A 14,816-nucleotide genomic window follows, 5' to 3' on the forward strand; every position below is an offset into this window, starting at 1 on the left:
GCAACTGGGACTTCCCTGCATTTTGGTATTTCGGAGGTGCTGTGTTGGGGTCTGTCCTACTTCCTCACTGGCTTAGCTGCCTCCCTGCCCAGGTGACAGGTGGTGAAAATCCCTTATTTAGGTGCTCCAGTCTCCCAAATGCTTTTTTTGAGAGATATGGCAAAATGATTCATCCCACTCTGTGGTGGAGGATTGCTGAAGGGCAGGTGCAAATAGGAGGGCTGGTGTCCTGGTTTCGGCTGAGATGATAGAGTTAATTTTCTTCCAAGTAGCTGCTGTGTTTTGGATTTAGTATGAGAAGAATGTTGATAACACTGACAGTTTTAGTTGTTGTTAAGAAACTGGGGACTTTCTCCAGTATCCCATATCCAGTTAGTGAGCAGGTGTGCAGGAGCTGGGAGTGAGCACAGCCAGGCAGCTAGCCCATGCTGGCCAGTGAAAATATTCCAGATCGTAGACATCATGCTCAGTTTATGAATGAGGATTGGCTGGGTGACAGGAATCTTTTTTTCTTTTCTCTGTGTGTTCTGAGTTCAGTTTTTTTTGGATTTTTGCAATATTCACAAAATCCATGAGTTCCAGATTCTGCAATTGCTGCTTGGAGACAGGCTGTGAATTGATCATTGGGTGGTGAGAAAATTGTATGTTGATAGGTTGCTTTGCATAGTCATTACTATTGTGATTATTATCATGATTACGAGTAGTATTAGTATTTACTTTGTTGTCCTATTAAACTGTCTTTATCTCAACCCACGAGTTTTACCTTTGTCTATTTCTCCTTCCTATCCTGCTGCGGGGGAAGGGAAGGTGTGAGCGAGGGGCTGTATAGTGCTTAGTTCCTGGCTGCTGGGTTAAATCATGACAGTTGGTTTCACCTACCCAAAAAAAGGTGCTTCAGTCCATTGTGAAAATCCAGCCACAGTGGGCTTCTCAGATGAGGCAACGTTTCTTCCCGCCATGATGCTTTAATCCTTTGCTGAGAAGGCAGAAACTTTTTGAGTTACATACCAGCTAATCCTGCTGATAGCAAATTCCTGGCCACCTCACCAGCCAAATAAGAAAAGTAGCAAGACCCTCCAACTCAGTCGGAAGAGAAGGAGCTAGCTTTCCCTCACTCCCTTTTATTTCAACCCCTTCCAGGTGGAAAGAGATAAAGAAGCAAAAAAATATTTCCTTCCTCCCCTGCTTTTAGTTCTAAAATAAATAGAAAAATAAATTATTAATAACTAAGCAGAGCAAACTGGCTATGGCAAGTCATTATAGTATGTATATTTGTTTTCTTTATACACAAAACCAGAATCAAAATCTCATATAAGCTACTTTTGGCAGCATTTGAAATTACGTGCTGATCTTTTTATGCAACTATCCCTCACTGAAAAAGCTCCTGTAATTTAAATGCTGTGTGAGGCATTTACTGTTCATGTACAATGCAAAGGTCTAAGGGAGGAAACAGGAATTTATCTTATAGCAGTCATTAATGTGACTGTCTTCAGCTAAGCAGAATAGTACAGTGTTCCTGGTTATACACGAGATTCAGACTGTATTTTTTTATGGTCACATATAAACTGGCCCATAATAGCATATCAATAAACCTCAATTACACTCAGGAAAATACTAAAAGCAAAGCTCAAGTGAAGCTCAATAAAGTCTACAGGCATATTAGAGCTGTGTGGAATAGTGACATCCATCTGGTATTTTTCAGTGACTTCTAGTCAATTACTACATTTTGTCGTATGTAATCCTCTTTTATCTTCTGTTCCTGCTGCTACAGTAATTCTCACTCTGCTACATCTGTGGCTTTACTGTGAATTTTTATCACCTATGAGTAAGTGGATCTTTTTTTCTTTTCACTAGCAGTTGTGCTATACCTGCTTGGGGGAAAAAAAATAAAACAAGAAAAAATAAAAGATTTAATTGCATGAGAAGTGAAACAGAGAACTAATGACTGCAAGGTAAGGATGTAAAATAAACCTATTCAGATATGGGCAGATAACAATGAGCATTGCAAAGGTAACTTTCTAATCAGAACATGAATTGTTGAACACATGTTGTAGGTTGAAGTGTCTGGAGTGGCATGTATTTTTAACAGCCTCCTATGGTTTGATCATATTTATGACAACCCATTAAAAAGAGCATTCTAAAATAAGTCATATTTGTATTTTTCTTGGAGAAGGAATCTTTGGTTGTCATTTCCTTATGATGAACTTTAAATCCGGAGATACATTCTCTCTGTATGTTGATAATTACAAGGTTAAAACCTGCAGCAGAAGAGTTCATCTTGCAACACTGATACTCCATACTAGTCTAATCACATAGAATCATAGAATGATTTGGATTGGAAAGAACCTTGAAGATCATCTAATTCCAACCCCCCTGCCATGAGCAGGGACATCTTCCACTAGACCAGTGCTCAGAGCTCCATCCAACCTGGCCTTGAACACATCCAGGGAGGGGGCATCCACAGCTTCTCTGGGCAACCTGTTCCAGTGTTTCGCCACCCTTATGGTGAAGAATTTCTTCCTAATACCTAATGTAAATCTGCCCTCTTTTAGTTTAGAGCCTTTCCCCCTTGTCCTAGCATGCTAAAGCCTACAAAGGCTCCCACTGGTTTGTTTGCAGATGGAGAGGGTGCAAGGAAAAACCTGCTCATTTCACAGTCTTGTGCAAAGGGCAGGCTTCACATAAATCTTTATACTAGGAGAAGCAGAGGGACTGTTCTCTTGGGGTGTCAGACAGAGAAACCTGTCTTGGTGTAAATTATGGCATTATGGGAATATTGCCCGATGCATGGAGCCATCTTAGAACTGCAGAACGCTTTGGGTTGAAAGGGTCCTTTAAAGGTCATCTAGTCCAACCCCCCTGCAATGAGCAGGGACAGTTCTTCACAGTTACCCCAAATTCAGGGGACAATTCTAGATATATAATGAGCTGAAAGAGTCAAAATAAGAGTAGAGCCAAAGAATAAAAGGATAGGAAGAGCATTGAGAAATGCATGGGATTGACCTGCACCCTGGCTCTTCTGCACTCTTGCAAGCACCCATTTGCATGACGTTTTCAGGTGATTGACAGCCCTGCCATGGAGAGGCAAGTGGAAATATCACTCCATGGTATGGTCTTTCTCTAGAAAGATGACTTTCCTTCTCAAGTACATATTCCCAAAGGGCATGGAGCAGAATTGCTTGGATATTTTTTGTTTGGAAGTGATTTTGCTGAAAATGAGATAAAAAAGAAACTAGGGCTCAGCTTGTTTAGTCAAGTAAAAGAGAGACTGATTGCTCCCTCAAAGTACCTCAGGGAAAGAGGACTCTGTAAGGCAGAGGACAAGGCAGAGAGCAGAACTAAGTAGTGTAAACAGGGTAGCACTATACATCATCTGCAAATTAATAGGTTTCTAAGCAGAGGAAGAACGAGGCTCTGGAACTGCTTCCCAGCAGGAACATGGGCTGCAAGAGGCCAGAGTAGACTCTAGATAGAGCATGATTAGCTGAAGAAAGGGATAAAGTAACGAGATTTAAAAAGGCAGCAGAGAACAGGATTTGATGGTGTGGGAGGTCCCTTCCAGGTCTGTAGTCCTATGAAAAATGTTTTTTTGCTTTAAAAACAAACAAAACCAGGTGAACTATTTGACCTTGTCTGCTTTCTCCAGTTTGAATGAGAATATGATGGATAATATTAGTCAGAAGTACAAATGAGAACTGGTTCAAAATGCACATTACCTCTATTTTTATAACTCTTCCCAGTCCCAGAGAGGAGGATCCAGGGACAAAGCCGCCTGTCCTCTCCCCATGCCAGACAAACCTGGCAAAGGGGCTCTGCTGCCCCAAGGACAAAGGTGCAGCAGTACCTTTGATGTATTCAGAACTGTTCAAGCTCCAGAAAAGCAGCTTCTCCTACACCCCTGAAGAGGTACATCTATGCCTGTGTTGCAATTTGCTTGGAGCTGGAACTTAACATTACCTCCATGTCGTGGACTGGCTGCCAGAAGTGGCCGGGGAGGATGACATAGCTCCCTAGACCGACTAGCTGCCTGGATGCGTGCATTCAAATGTCACTCAGTTCCCACAGTAAGCAAATATGCAGCTGCCACCAGACAGCTGTTACGCACTGTAAGTCCCAGTTATAAAACCTGTTATGTATTATTTACTCAGCACTGACAGCTTGCTCTGCGCTGTGCACACAAAGCAGTGTGCTCTTTGCCTGTGAGAGCTTTTGATCTCAGGGATTAAAAATCAGGCACAACCCGAAGGCTTAGGAGACACATTCTAAATCTGGATTACTGGCTGACTGCACCCAGTATCCTGGCCCGCTGTTGTCTGGACTGTGTATTTCCTTTCCAACACACAGCTATTCTTTTTCTTTCTGTGGAAACCAGGATGCATCAAGGGCTCTTGACCTTTCTGGAGTCTGGATACTGCTGGGACATGTACCTAAGAACCAGGAAACAGTCCAGCTGCTTAATCTGCACATAGTCTTAAGCAGCTTTAGATTCAGTGAAGGCAGAAATTCCTGGAAGAATGGAATCAGTAATTCAGCACTTGCATATAACTTTTAAAACACATATTCCAGTCCTCCTCTGCATTTTTTTTTCCCAGCAGGTCTAGTTATCTGAGAAGACAATTACAGTGATGCACACTTAAACTACCTGGCTCACAGATTGCTCAGGTACCTTCATGACATGGTATCATGCCATTTGAACATAGCCAAGCTCAGTGTCTCCAAATGGCGTCAAAACTAGTTGGCACAGAGAATGGGGAGTGCCTGGAGTTAGCTAACAGTAAATGTGAAGAGCAGGGATATCTGAATCCCATCATTCTTCAAAATCTTGGCTGCTACTTTTTATCTTGTATGGCACCTTGTTTAGCACAAGAGCATTAAACCAGCACTTAACCCAGACTAAGGCTGAATGTGTTTCTTGACCAGGGGAATGTCAGACCTATACCACCCAGCTAGCAAAACAAGGACCTCAGTGTTATGGTAGATATTCTCTCCAGTGGTCCTTGATGGGGTGCATCGCTAGGTCACAGAGACTAGACACCCTTGATAATTTCTAAAGACTGTGACAAGATTCAGGACAGAGGGACTGAAGGAGGACAGCCATTCTGTGTACAGAGAGTGGATAAAAAGTGTGGAAAAGGAAGAAGGAAAGAGGTTGAAATAACTGACTGAGCATGAGGACTGGAGGACAGAGGAAAAAAAGAAAGTGAAAGGAGCTACAAGCTCCTTGAGTCTACTCAGGCTTCTTGAGTGTACTGAATCTGAAGAGCCCTAGCAAAAGTGAGAAAAAGCCAGTGAGCACCGATCTTTTACTGGGTGTGTGTTTTGGGCATGATGGATAGATGTTAATGGGTCAACAGGAATGGGATTCAGCCCAGTGATAAAGACACCCAAATTCGGGTGTCTGTAAGTCAGTCTCTACATGATAGCTGTGAGTACAAGGTCCTGCTATAGTCGGTGGAGGTCTAGAAGGAGGCTAGTTGCCTGTGTGTAGCTGAAGAGTTCTTTCTGAGATGCCATAGATTATCCAAGACACTTCTCTGCGGATACCAGGTGTGTCACAGCTTACTACATCTTGCAAATCTGCTCAGTAACAAACAGGATATCCCACAGTATCTCAAAATGATACTAGATGACTAAGTGTAAGGAACTAAATCATGTACCTGGTTGACAGAGTCTGAGGTGTCCGAAGAGCTATTCATCTAACCCTTGCAAATGATGCTGAATGGCTGGCTGGATGTTACTGGTTCAGTTTAAGAGGAACTCGATCCATTGCATGAACATAAGCATCCCCAGTACCCTGGGGGACCTCTCCTGAGATCACTGGTGGTGCTCAGCAAGCTGCCTCATGCCGCTCCCTGCCTTGGTTACTCTCCAAATTCTGAGTACAGAACAATCTCCAGGTCTTGCTGCTTTCACTGTTGTCAGGCAATATTTCCAACAATTATGGAGTTGTAACCCTCTGCCATGCAACACAATTAATCTTTATGAAGTTGCAGTTTCACTGAAATGGAAGACTCGCTGGTGTCCATTAGCAGCTGCTGATTGATGTAATTTTCTTTATTTTGGCCACCCTTGAACTTTAATTATGAAATTAGAGGTTGTTCAAAATGCCGCAGTCAGACAGTCCACTGTTCCAGGTTCAGTGATGAAATGCTCCCTGGCCTTCGCTTTCTGAGCTGGCTTCCCAACAAGTGTCAGGTTAAGTCAGATGAACAGGGGTATAAAGCAGCACAAAACTTGGCGCTCGGATTTCACAGTTCTTGCTTTATTATTTTAGGGCCTCACTCTTCCTTATAGCAGGTTAGGGACCAGAACCACAAAAGAAAAAAATTCAGCTACCTTTCTAAAAGATAACTCACCTTCAGTGAAGATGCCCCTTCTCCTGTCCTTTTACATGCTTGACATCTGTACATCATATTTGCTTTCCTTCTAGGAAGCAGAACTGGATGTGGTTCTAGCTGAGGAGGACTCTTCTCGTTTTATCGAAGGGGTGAATAAAGGAGGAACGACAAGAAAATAGCTCGAGTCCTCTACTGAAATCAAACCTCTGGAGACATAATCATGATAAGTGTGGGGTGACCTGAGACAGGCTATGAGTGAAAGCTAATGGCAGGGAATAGGGATCAAAGGCATGTAAGTTCCAGAGCCGAAGCTTATTTCTGCCACCCTATTTCAGTTTTAGACACACTGCAGCAGCCAGACTATGCTGACTATAGTTTCAGTTTTGCAAAACCTTTTGACTCAGCTTTTGCAAAATCAAGCCAGAACAGTATGAACCTGGGTTTGCATCTATCCAAGACAGCAATATCCAGGTCAGGAAGGGAGAGATGTGCTTGGGAAGAAAAAGTTAATGTTTCTTTTGTTGATCCCCACACTAAACCTCACAAATGTGAGTGACTTTTCTAATGTTCCTGCCCGATTTTCAGACTATTCAGAAAGTCATACACCTTGTTTTCCTCAATTCTGCATTTAGTAAAACTTGTATACATCTGTTAGAGGTCTCTATTCAGTCAAACTTGAAGATATGGCTAAGCAAAGCCAATGAGACTGTTTGCAGGGTTACAGTGAAGTGTGTGGTTGGGAACTTTGCTGAGTCAGGGCCATAGTGACTCGCAAGGCGAGGTGGCACATAGATTGTTATTTAGTTGTTAGAGGCAGAAATAATTACCGGGTTCTTTCTGACTTTTTGGTTTCTTTACTTTAATACATCTCTTTTATTGGTAATATGCAAAACTATACAGTAAATATAAATACAAAAACAAAAAGAGAGCGCAACTCCTGACAGGCTATACCAAGAGAGGAATAAAACCAGGGCAATTTTATCTGAAACTCTACTGAACCACCATTTGTTCTCAGTTTCTGCTGAAAGTTAACTTTCCATATCATGTGGTGGTGTCTTATAATACATGTAGTAGGAGATTCTTTGAAGCTTACACAATGTCTGCATAGTAAATCAGCGCAGCGTGGCTGGCTTGACACGAACCACAGCCATTCAGTTGTTTTCATAACTCATACGGGACATGAAAACACAAACATATATACTCAAAGACATAAGAAGCTGTGAAGAAAGTGTATGAACAAAACCCAAGAGAAGCAAAGAATAAACAACCAGTCAATTTTGAAGTGAACATATTGTGATAAAAATGTTAGCTCAGCTAAAATAAAGCAAGCAGGAGTGGGAGAAAGTGACAGTGGAGAACAGAGTGGAGTCTGGGAGCTGCAGCAGCATTTCTGTCACAGGAGACAGTTCTACAGGAGAGCAAAGTAAACAGCCTTTGAAGTACAGATGTGAAACAGTGACAAGAGAGAGTAATAATTGACTGTATAGCTCTATGAGTGTCCACAGTGCAATAATACTCTATGAGCAGGGTGCAGGGTGCAGCCTGAAGGGCCGGCTGAGGAGGGAGGGCTGGTGCCCCCCTTCACCCGTTCCTGGCGCAGAGGCACCTGGGAAGATCAGATGTGGGGACGGCGCTTGGCCGTTCTGAAGGAGTCTGCCGCCCACCACTTCATGTGCCTGGTTCTAGTGCCGGTTCCCAGATCTGTAACCACATCTCAGAAGTGTCATGTGAGCTGGAAGGATGGAGAAGGAGGGGATTGCACTTTGGGCAGTGGAGGCTTGGAAAAAAGGCACAGTAGTAGACCTGTTCATGAATCGGGGCAGGTTTTGGTGGGAGTGTCTGACTCTGGACAATGCAAGCTGCTGTGATTTAACATAGAAAACCCCAGTATTCAGACCAGTCAGCAGAGCACCATGGCATTTGGGTTTTGGATGACTTAATGGTGCTAAGCAGCTCTGTATGTCAAATCTGACAGTGCCATGCTGTGCCACTGCCATTCCTCTTGGCACCCGGACATGCATGTGGCAGGGGTAGGATGGCATCGGTGCCTTGCTGGGGAGAAAGCTCTGCTCCTCACTGTTCTCATTCCTGTCAATGCTTTTACTTCCTCTCCTCAGCTCTGAGCCTGACCAGGAAGCCTCACCCACTGAGCAGACGAGGGAGAAAGCAAGCTGTCATACCCAAGGGGCATTACAGCAGCAAATCTTGATTGAAGCATCTTATTTGCTGTGTCTTTTATGGAGGCTTGTGTGTTGGAGCATGACAGAAAGCAGGAAAAGTAGTCTTAAAATTTTCTATTGAAAAGCAGTTAAATTTTAAGTTTTTTTTGCCGGTCTCACTGGTGAACAAACTGAAGATGAGCTCCCACTGCGATGTGCTGGCTGAGAGCACGGATGAGAGCCAAGGAGGCGCAAACGGCAGGGTGTCAGGCAGGGGCGGGAGGTCGTATTGTCCCCCCATACAGCACCAGCACGATCGTCTGCAGAATGCTGTGCCCCATGCTAGTGCCAGGCTTTAAAGGGGAAAAAAAAGATGATAAAAACTGGAGAAATTTTAGAAAGGATGATTTTAGAAGTCTAAAGGGATTGTAGAAAGGAACAACAAGGACTGCCAATATGGAAAATATCGTCTGTCGTGACGGGAAGCAGCCCCTTTAGCCTGCAAAAATAAAAGGAGAAGATCCTGAGCTGAGCCGAGCGCAGTCATTGAACACCCCTAGAGAGGGTGGGAGTATCTGACACTAGAGAAGTCGTTAACCCCCTGGAAGAAGGAAGAGCTCGTGTATGTGTTCGGACTACCAACCGAAGCTTGACATTTCAAAGGGGGTTCGCAGTTTTAAATAGCAAAGGTAATTAATCATTGGAGTGATTTGCCAAGGGATGTAACTTTAATTCAAAACTGAATAGGCTTAAAAAATACATTATTTAACTCAGCCAGGAATTAGCCTACTGTTTTGTAGGAATTTAACGCATATAATCACATCAGCCCCTATGGCCTTAAAATCTATTAAACTATTATTTTTTAAATTGACCCAGGTTATCTTCCCTCAAATAGTTTAGCTGCTAACACAATCACATTAGCCATCTTAGGGGGATTATTCATAATTATGGAGGAGAATGTCATCTCAAGGGAAGAAAGGTAGAGTCAGTGATTTCTTTCCATTGTCTAAATACGTCTCGGCTCTAGCAGAGAGTAATGCATAAGAAGTAGCAGCTGTGTTCAGTGAGGTCAGGCTAAGAGGAGGCATGGTATAGTGGCAGCTTTAGGGGAACTAAAATTAAATCCAGAGGAGACTCTAGGTTAATAAAGCTTATTTCAGAAGAAGGACAGTAAGAGCACTTATTGCCCTGGCCAAAAGACACATGGCATGTTCTGGCTTTTCAAAAGAAGAAAGCAACAGCACAAAACAAGTCAAGTCAAACCAAAATAAAACCAAGACAAACAAATTTCTTAACATTTTCTGTAGAACAGACACTATGGAAAAAGATGAGAGATGTCATGTGACAGTCATGGCAAAAATGACACAATTTATAGATAAGAACTCACAAAGTCATTTAGGTCATAAAAAATATTGTTCAAAATAATTTGAGCTATTTCTGAAGTGGATATAAGCAATGAAAAGAATGTCAGCATATGAGCCCTGCATTTGCTATTAGAGAGTAGGGAATAGCATAATGTAAATATGTGAATAATTACGATACTACAGGCACTTGTGGAAGCAGGGGGAAAAAATGAAAGATGTCTTTAGATGTGAGTCTGAATTTGACTGACTTTTTAACAACTTATACAAAACCTACCATTTTCAATGCATGCTTAACATTTCATACCTGGTGCTGAGTTTTACACTGAGATTAACAATAATATGCATATGAGCTGGAGGAATGAAAGAAACTATGTGAATATCACATCTACTTGGCATTCACTTGTCTTGTGATTACTCAGTCCAGCTTCCTGCCCTCAGTACCGTGTTTACCATTCCCTGACAAGTTCACGTTTTCTGTTTGAACCATTTAAATCTTTTAGGAAAAGCCAAAGCAAAACAACCATTCCTCCCTCACCTCAGCCAGCTGCAAAGCAAGGGTCAGGTGATTCAACCCATTACTTCTGCAAAGTAATACACAGCCTCTGCATTACTTTGCAATGCATTTGCAAAGCAGTGCTAATTTATCTCATAGGTCACGTAGCTTATTGATGCTGTGAGTTGCACTCACATGGTTAGTCATTTTGGTATCAGTGAGATTCCTTGAATGTATAATATCTACTCAGTGGGACTGAGGCTTCCAAAATGGGACTCTGAGAATATAAATGGCTTATGCCCTAAAGCAATAGCTGCAATGCCCTGGTGTGGATTTGCAAAGTGTGACGGAGACTCCAAATGAGGGACACAAAAAAATTAATTATGCAGACAACTGAAATTGCTCAGGATTCCTTCCTTTAGGGGACATCATCCTTTCTACTGCCACTGGCTCATGATTATTTATTTGAGCTCACAGTTTTCCATCACAAAAGTGTGGAGGCACAAATCTGTGCCAAAGGGAGATGGCTTTGGAATTAGAATTGCAAGCATCCTCAGAAGGCTGGGGGATATGTGCTTAAATTGTGACTTGAGGGACAAAGATAGAGGACACTGTTCAGGGGATCAGGTCTAGCCCCTTATGGGGGCTGGGCAATGCTGAACAGACTCTGGATATGTCTAAACAGCAGTGCAAAGGTGAGCTGCACCATGTCTTGCTTCCCCAGTCAGTCACACTGGGAATGCTGTGTGTGACCTTTTCTATGAAAACAGAAAATAGAAAAAAATAAAAAGGGAAGGGCAGCTTCCCTTCCTGTAGAAACCAGGCACAGGGGCAGGAGAGATGGTGTTCACTCAGGTTTTGGTTGCAGCCTGCAGCATGGAGCATGCCCAGAGTGCACACCTTGAGCAGGGCACTGAAAAGTGCTTCCCCGTTGCAGCAGTCGGCTCCTTGCCATAGGTGCACAAGTCCAGAAAGATCTGCGGAATGCTACATGCCCAAAGCTTTCTGATTTCCACATCAAAGATGCACATACATAAAATGAAGAGGCAACTCACATGAACATTACTTTACAGATAAATACAAACTTAATTAGCTGATTCAGTGTTTAAACCGAGAATCCAAAGGATGCTATCAAAAAGGGTTTAATATTTCAAAAACTAGGGAGGTGAGAGCATGCAGGAGGAATAAGGCTGTTTATGGATTCAGTGGTAGCATGAGTGTTATATAATTCTCTGAATTGGAATATAAAATTGCACTAACTCTTTGATTTCCGTTCCACTTTGTCTGAAACAGAAAAAGCTTGCTTGCAGTTTATTCATGCTGTGAACTGGTGTAGAAGCTTTTTGCAGATAGTTTTGGCCTGCCTTTATATGTCATCAGGTTGATTCATGTAACTGAGACCATTTTGACAGAGTTGGCAATACTCTGTCTTCTGAGTTCAGAAAGATCAGTCTGGCTTAGCAAGCGTTGCTTTCCGTGCCTCCGGTGAAGGGGGTAAAGCCTTTCTGCCTCATTCATAGAAGTGCAAAATCAATCGTCTTGGGATTTGCCCCCCTTCACCTTTTTCTGGGTAAATTTATGCGAAAGCAGGAGAAACCTAGGTGACATTGCTTTTCATGGGTGCTTTAAAGCCTAAAGCAGGAGCTGAAAGGGAAGTGCTGGAGAGCAGGCACACAAAGCATCAGGTTTCAGCTTTGTGCTCGACATCCAGACACCAGCATCAGCTTCAGATACCTGTACTCACAAAACATGGTTTGGCTATAAATATTCCTGTGAGAAACAGGTAGGTCTGATGTGTCACCACTTTGATCTTCTCTGGGTGAGCTAAGGAGGGCACCTTGACCCCGTGCCTGGGCGCTGACCCACTGGAGACACATGTTGCTGATGTGTGTGCTAGGTGAGAACACGTGCACAGAGCCCAGGCTCAAGCGAGCAAAACTCCTGTAGTCAAACTTTCAAGATTTCACCGAGTAAAAAAGAGCAGATGTATAAAAGAATTTTCTGAATACAAATTAAAGAAATATTAGTCTTTACACAGAATTGTTCCAGGATTGGCAAGTCTCTGTTGGACTCTCTTGCTATGGATTTGGAGAGCTGGACTGGAGGGACGTGAGACCTGCCACAGCCAGTGTACCAGTGCAATCAGCTCCACTTTAGCAGAGAGAGTTCCAAGGCTGTTAAAAAAACAGCTGTCAACTATTGTGCATCAGCAGTGGTAGACGATAGTGCAAACTATTATTTGTTTTCATTCACAGTGCGATATCAGAGATTGTCCCTGTCCCCAGTGAAATGGCAATGTCAAGAGACAGAATAGTCACAGAGCTTGAGAGGAGACACAGGCAGGGAGGATGACGTGGGTGGCACAAGGCTACGCAGCAGGTCAGTGGCGGAGGGGCGCGGGTCTTCAGTGTCCGACCTGGATGGTGCTTCCTCCCCAACTCTCCGCCTTGCAGCACCAAGAGGCTTGCCACCCTTAGTGTTAGGTCTTAAAATAAACAACATGATAGCATCCCATATGTGGTCGCTGAATTAGTGAGGAATGGAAACTGATTTTACAATCTCTTACATTGTTTCCCTGCTGCTGCTGTCACTTTCCAGCAAGATACCCCAGACAGCAGTCTGGCTTAGCAATGACAATTTCAATTAAAAACATTTGTTTTCACATCCTCTTAACAGTTTCCACATGGTGAGAAGTGCCTCCTCTCACCATGTGAATTTTGGGCGTAGGACAGTGAGCAAAGCGTGTATGCTTCTCTCTATATGGAAAAACGTAATTCCATAGTGGCTTCATTTGGCACCGTGCCGTAGCAGAGCCAGGGTGCTGCACTGTTGTGTATCTCACAGTGCTAATGGGGTTTTATTAGAGAAGATTAGCCTTTTTCCAATTTAGAAACAAAAGCAAATAATATACAAACAAAAAACGAACTTGCATGGAAAGGAGTTTGTTTGTTACGATATCTAGCCTCTAAATATGCTGCTACTAGCTTGCAGATCGTACTTCTGCAATGTCTGGGGTTAAGTACACTTTATGTCAGTGCATGCAGATTTAAAGAAGTTGAGGCGTTCCATAGTTTAATGTCCTGACATTTCAATGTAAACACATTTTTCCAACTATTCAGAAGAGTGTTTTCACATCAATACGCTAGGGTTAAGGAAACATTTGTGATGTGCTGCAAACATGACCATTGACCAGCCTTCAGGTTGGGGCAAAGAATTTGTAGAAAAATGATGTTTTCTGTCTACTAGTAACATAATCTTTGTTCCTCCAAAAGCCTATTTCCCCCTCAGTACCTGAGTCCACCACGTTTCACGAAAGTCACAGTGATCAGCCAGCAGTCAAGGCATCAGGACCTGCCCTGTGTTTGAAAATGATATGCAGATATGCTCATGTTTGATGTGAGAGGCAGGCATGAATAAACCTCTATCCCAGAATTTTTGACCTTGGAGGAAACAATATTCACTATCAGTGATTAAAACCTATCCTAGGCTGAGACAGCAACCTCGTCCCCTCACTTCGCAGGATTGCTTGAGACTTTTTTATGTCCCTCAGCTCTCTAGATACCTCCCTACTTAATTTGAAGGCCCCTCTAGTGCTTATTATTATTATTAATTGCCTGTGAACAGTCACCCTGAAATGACTGTTTTCTGGGAGTTGAGTACCCACTTTTATCCTAAAGCTATGTAACTTCTAGCTTTTGCACAGGTACTTGCTTAAATTCCTGGAGAACGATAAAAAGCTGCATACATTGAGGTCTAGCCTGACCAGTGTCAGCACATCTCTCACCTTGTGCACAGGTGTCTAGCAGTTGGAGCACTTACCCAGAGTGGCAGAAACTCAAAAAGAAAGATCAAAAGGCCCAAGGCAAGCTCAGCTGAGGGCATGCCCCTTTCCAGCCATCTCTGGAGCAGACAGAGAAGGCTGGGTGAGGAGGTGGCTTGCTGCTGACATTGTCCTGGTTCCTCGTCTAGCTCTATGTGTCCTGCATCCTTGGCTGTAAAATGGCCAACCATTGCTCAGGTCATCTCAGGGAAGCACTGGTAGGTACTTCTTCTCAGGAGGACCACAGGTGGATGCAGCCGTGACCTGACAGAGAAGCTCAATATTCCTGTTGTTTTCCTGTGCTCTAAGTAGAAGCATTAAATGTTTACCAGAAATGGATTTCAAATGTTTTATTTCCTTGCATAAGAAATGCATGAGAGGTGCTTTCCAAGTGTTTTGACAGCTATGTTGGGTAGAAAGTTCATCCCCTCTCACTGAGCAGCAGGAGCCTCAGCTACTTCTGAGGCATACCTAAGTCAGGCACCGAAAATGAGCACACTGTGGAAAATCATGTTCTTTTTCTCTTTTGCATCAATAAGGAGCGAAGGTGTTATGTTGCCTGTCTGAGTGACTGCAGGAACTGCTGTTGTGGGACTGAAATCAGGGACTTCCCGAGTAATATGCAGACACCATATTGTTCCA

Source organism: Opisthocomus hoazin, chromosome 1 (assembly GCF_030867145.1).
Source record: "Opisthocomus hoazin isolate bOpiHoa1 chromosome 1, bOpiHoa1.hap1, whole genome shotgun sequence".
In the NCBI taxonomy this organism is placed as follows: Eukaryota; Metazoa; Chordata; class Aves; order Opisthocomiformes; family Opisthocomidae; genus Opisthocomus; species Opisthocomus hoazin.